Here is a 6,636-nt window from a genome sequence, read left to right on the forward strand (position 1 = left end):
TCTTTAGGATTCGCGTCAATTAGGGTGTCTGTTCCCTAATTCTTAGATTACCAGACTATATAAAAAGGGCATATTCGATTTTGATCATTCAACCATATAATGTAGTTTCAATCACTTGTGTCCATTTCGTAAAACATTTATAAAAACAGCGCATGCATTCTCAGTCCCAAAAATATATATTGCAATTGCATTTAAAAGGGGGGGCAAATGAAACTCACGCATATAAATACTGTAAAACAGTTAATAAAGCATTTGCATGTATTCTCAGCCCAAAAATGTAAAGAGTAAAAAGGGCGAATGAAACTCACACATATAAATATTGTAAAACATTTAATAAAGCATTTGCATGTATTCTCAGCCCAAAAACGTAAAGAGTAAAAAGGGCAAATGAAACTCACACATATAAATATTGTAAAACAGTTAATAAAGCATTTGCATGTATTCTCAGCCCAAAAATGTAATGAGTAAAAGGGAGCAAATGAAACTCACCTAATGTATTTTGTAGTAAAAATACATATAACGATATTGAACAAAATGCAGGGTTGACCTCGGATTCACGAACCTATATCATTTATTATATATCAAATAATATTATAAACATATAGTAGTAAATAAACAATCTATATATATTATTATTAGTAATATACTTGTTATATTAATAATTTGAATATATTTATTTTATATCTTTTAAATAATTAAATGATATTTATTATAGTAATAAATTTATTGATATCAATATATTAAATACATATTAAAATATATTAATACATTATTAACTTTATATAAGTCTAATATCTATACAAAATGTTATATTTAATATAATTAGGTGCTAATTATAATAGTATAGGCTAAAATGTATTTTATATATAAATATTTTTATATATGTGTATATATATATATATATATATATATATATATATATATATATATATATATATATATATATATATATATATATAATTTATATGTAACTAACATTTACGTTCTAAAATCATTAAGTATATGCATACTAAGTAGTTATTAGTTAAGTCCTCACTACTCCTTATGTTAAAGTTTTAACGTTTATATATTATCTATGTATGTCTATATGTGTGTATATATATATATATATATATATATATATATATATATATATATATATATATATATATATATATATATATATATATATATATATTATTAATTATCATGACCTTCATCTTCAAATTATCTTATTTATATACTTTATTTTATAACATGAACCTTATATACTAATCATAATATTTATCGATTATACATATATTTTCATTTTTAAGTCATAACCATAACGCAATCATTATTACCTTTAATTTGTAATTATCATTAACCATGTTCTTCATTAATTATTTTATCATCATAAATTCATATAAGTAAATAATAATAATAATAATAATAATAATAATAATAATAATAATAATAATAATAATAATAATAATAATAATAATAATAATAATAATAATAATAATAATAATAATAATAATAATAATAATGAAAAAGAAAGTATACCCTTTGGAAAAAGCTTCTAAAAAAAAAATAACTCTGGACCGGGTTCGAACCCGGGACCTCAAGCTCACCCGTAAACAACCCTAACCATTCCTCCGTCCCTTGTTTTTCTGATTAATAACCACCCCAAATGTTTATAATCCGTTACAATTTTCTGTCATCCCTTCTTCATCTCTCTCAAAACTCAGACGACCCATATGCCATAATCCATTCTTACAATAATTAGATTGGGTCTTTTAATTGTAGTTTAAATGTCCTAAGTGTGTGGTTGTGATCAACAAAAAATAAAACATAAAAAAAAAATTAAAGAATGCTTCACCTGGCTGCTGTTCGTAACCAACGAAAAAAAAAATGATTTTTGGTTTTTAGAACTTTTTGGAAAATTGTTACAACACGAATTATCTTCCAAATCATCTATAGAATGTACGAAAATCATCAATTGAATCCAAAATACTAAAACGAGTTCGAATTTCGTGATAAATAAATTCTTTGACTTTTAATATATAAAGTTTGACTGCCAAATTCATACTCGATATAGAGAATTGATACTTGAGATTTTGCAGAGAGATTCACGACATGATTTAGAAATCTTTTGCATTTATGGATTTTGAAATAGGTTTTGAATTCGAGTTATGACCGAAAAGGTAGTATGAACAGAGCAGGCTCCTGGTTTTATTTAAAACTGCTGTTAAATTCGTTCGTAGAACTGCTGTAATGGATTGATGTGATAATGAAACTGGATAATTGAATGATTCTCCCCACAATATTAATTTAGGCGACTTCATATAGGAACGTGAGTATTTTCTTTTCAATCAGACAGCAGATATTTAAGATAAAGAAATCAAAAAGCAGATAGGGTTGTTATCTGATTGGTACTAGTGATTACGATATGAGCCAATCTGAAGAAAGAAGGTACCAATTTGATACAGCAACTGATGGAGATGTAAAACTGGATTCAGATTTATATCTATATATATTTTATTTTATAATTTATATAGTATTAATGCATAAATAAAGATAATATCAATATTAATAATAAGTTTAAAAAAAAATGCAGGTATATAAAAGAAATAATAATATAACCAATTATACGCATCAAATTTTATATCTATATATATTAATAATAAAAATAATGATATTCATATTATTTACAATAATAAAAGAGAATAATAATAACAATAATACTACTACTATTATCAAGAACAATGATCATGTAAAAAAAAAATGATTATTGTTAATAATAAAAATAATCATAATTATAATTTTCCCACTAATTATAATGATATTATTATTATTAATCTCAGTATTAGTAATATAAACATTTACATATATCAATTTATTATATATTGAAAATAATATTGTTACTAATGTAGCTATATTTTAGTTTGTAATTACTTTTACAATTTATTTATTGTATCATACTTACTAATTATATAATATAAATTATACAATAACTTATTAAATCTTTAATATTCTTAATTTACAATATATCTAATATTATTTATGCTTAGGATTCATATGTATATATATATATTATTTATTTTAATAGTAACTTAATTATTCTGTATTTTTACCTTACATTTATTTCCAATTGATTTAAGTATTTATTATATATACTTACCTTATATATATATATATATATATATATATATATATATATATATATATATATATATATATATATATATATATATATATATATATATATATATATATATATATATATATATATATACTTATATATTTATTTTCAAACAAATATTCGTGAATCGTTGAGCCTAGTCAAAGGGTAATTGATTACATGAACACAGTTCAAAGTTTTTGAGACTTCAATATTACAGACTTTGCTTATCGTGTCGGAAACATATAAAGATTAAGTTTAAATTTGGTCAGAATTTCCCGGGTCGTCACAGTACCTACCCGTTAAAGAAATTTTGTCCCGAAATTTGAGTGTGGTCGTCATGGCTAACAATAAAAATGTTTTAATGACGAATAAGAGTTGATAAATAGAGTTTTATTACTATTGAGTACTAAAGGTAAAATGATTCGATTATTCGAAGTGTACGAATGAAGCTATCGCAAAGGAGTGAAATGAATAAATGAAGTTTCGTTTTAACTTGTGACGTAGTCATGGTTGAATTTAGAAGATAAGGTGCGTCTTAAATTTTGACGTTGTCTTGGTTGAATTCCGGAATTCAAGGGATTTCAAAGAAAATCTTCGAAATCTAAAAGATATGATTCTTCGGTAAATGAGGAACTTAGGATCTCTTTAATTAAATGCGATGATCAGCCTTGATTGCTCTGTCTGATATTTCCACTATAAATTTATCTTTTCCATTCCATTAGTTTCCACCACTTCTATACATTCTTTCTCAGTTCATATATCTAAAAGATTATAATAATGCTTAATCCGGTTCTAATCCTTGTTCTTATTCTGACTATCGCAATGATCATTCTTCTTTTCCAACTCCTACCAGAAGAATCTGTTTATTTCTACTATGATCTAGGGATTATTGTATTTATAATCCTCCCGTGTCTTTATATTGCTATACGCACTGATATCCACAGTTTGTAATTTCGGTGGTGTTGTTGGGCTTTATATTTTTCTTATATATCGGAGCTTCATGCTCTTGTTTTCTCTTCCCGACTTTAAATCAAGCGAATAATGGTCCAGAATTTGTAGATATAGAGTTCTAAATGATTATAATGTTCTAAGCAGGGTGGAACGTGATAGCACGATTTGATTTTCAAATTTATCAAAAATACAGATGATAGAACTATCAAGAATATATTCTTCTTGATATGTTCGGAGGTTATGTAGAATGAAAGAGTTATGTAACATGACACATGATGATGGTATAATCTATTGTGAACCATCATCAGGTTTCATTAGAAACTCAGCATGACTTACTGTAATATAATCACGTTGATCAAGTGTCATTATATTATACTAACTCATGCATCAGTTCCCAACACTACTTCCAAAAACATTAATATTTTAAGCTCGAAAGTTTACAGAATATAGAAACTAACAGTTTCTATATGATGTAACATTGATAGCACGAATAGATTATTGATTTCAGATAAGAATAATTATGAAAATATCTTCAGAAATATGGAGGATATTTATAATGAAAGATACGATGATATCTTGGAATTTCTAAAATCGATGGATGATGAAGCAGATTTATCCGTAAGGGTTTAGATTCGGAAGCGAGGTATTCGCTAAATATTTCATCAGAAACGGAATCATTTGGATTCTTTGAAGTCAAACTTATTCTTTGTGATTTGTTCACGGCTTCCTTCATAGTTTCGCATAATCCGCTTTTCGATACTAAATTTTCCATTGAATGTTTCCAACATAATGATACACAGGACGCACAAAGAGGTATATAATTTCGGACGAGAATATTTATGAATTTATCCTCAGAAATATCGAAGATATTGATGATGATATTTTGGAATTTCTAAGTTCGATGATTGATGGAGAAAGATTTTCCGCAAGATTTTAACATGACTTCGGAGCAAGATATTCTCTAAAGATTTCAACGGATCTAGATTTATCTGGGTTCTATGAATTTAGGGTATGTTACTTGTATTTCTCCTTGGTTTCCTTTACGGTTAGCTCAAACGCTTTCCAGTTCCAACTTTTCTGAGCTTTTCCAACATACTAATCTTTATCATCAAACCTTCGATGATTATGATCGTTTACGGTTATCTACAGTTTCTGCTGCTTTGTTCAGCTTTTTCAACATTCAGAGTATTGATTTGTGACTGAGTGCTTTTCGGAATTTCAGAATGAGAGATCATAATTCTAAGAGATAAATGTCATACTTATAATTGTTGATGTAGATATGCTGTGAGTTTTCAAAGTACTGATTGCTGATTTCTGGTTATTGTTATGGCAGTTCTCATTATAAGATGCGGATGAGTATATGATAGGGTTTCAATGAATAAATATAATGACTTATCAGAGAGATTTAAGCCAAAAAGCAACGAGGTTTCTGGTACGTCTGCTGGTAATATGGTGAAATATAAAAGAATTCTCCGGTATCAAAAGGGCAATTGTATATATCAGGATTATAGTAAGGCTATTTCGAATGAAAAGTCGAAGTTGACTTGCTGGAGCTGTGACAAAATTGGTTACTTTAAAAAAAAAATCGCAAAGTTATTTTTGCTAATAAATGTCAAATGATCTGACGAGGCTACATGTTAAACTTTTACTCAGTTGCCGAGAGTTTCTCAGGTGCGTAACTATATGTATAAATCTTTCCTTCCATTAATGATGTACGGTTGATTTATCGTATCGATTGAGGTGTTTTCAAAAATTATGAAAGGTTTGAACGCATATTAGAATTGTCAAGATACAAATGGCGTTTAAGATGAAATCAAGTGGCAAACTTGAAGAGATGTTTAATTTCATATGTTATAATCAATGTTTTAATTTATTTTAATTGTCCAATGTTGGTAGTTCTCGGTTGATAGTCCACAGTTAACAGTTCACTAATTCATATATAGTTTAATATCTAATATTTGAATTAATTAATACGTATCGTGACCCGTGTACATGTCTCAGACTCGATCACAACTCAAAGTATATATATTATTATAGAATCAACCTCAACCCTGTATAGCTAACTCCCGCATTACTGCATATAGAGTGTCTATGGTTATTCCAAATAATATATATAGATGGGTCGATATGATATGTCAAAACCTTGTATACATGTCCCGATATTTAAAGTGCGTAAAATAAATAACAGAAATTAAATGACGATAAATAAAATTGCGAGAATGTAAATTGCGATAATTAAATTACGATAAATAAAGGGTAATCAATTAGCTGGGAACAATTAGCTAGGAACAGTTAGCGTGGATCCTTAACAAAATTCCTCATAGTTAATTTGTTTGTTTCTAACAATTTTTATTTTTGTCAAATGTTTTCTTCATTATGCCACTTGTTGAATTCTGGTAAATCACAATCCAAATATGAGATGGGATGAATATGGTTATTCTGTGGTGAACGGATTTGTATATCGGTGGATGTAAGTAGGATAGTAAATGATAGTTGAATCAGATTCAAGGAATATACAGTGTAACTTATTAATGTGGAAT

The sequence above is a fragment of the Rutidosis leptorrhynchoides genome, chromosome 1, assembly GCF_046630445.1.
Source record: "Rutidosis leptorrhynchoides isolate AG116_Rl617_1_P2 chromosome 1, CSIRO_AGI_Rlap_v1, whole genome shotgun sequence".
Taxonomy (NCBI): Eukaryota; Viridiplantae; Streptophyta; class Magnoliopsida; order Asterales; family Asteraceae; genus Rutidosis; species Rutidosis leptorrhynchoides.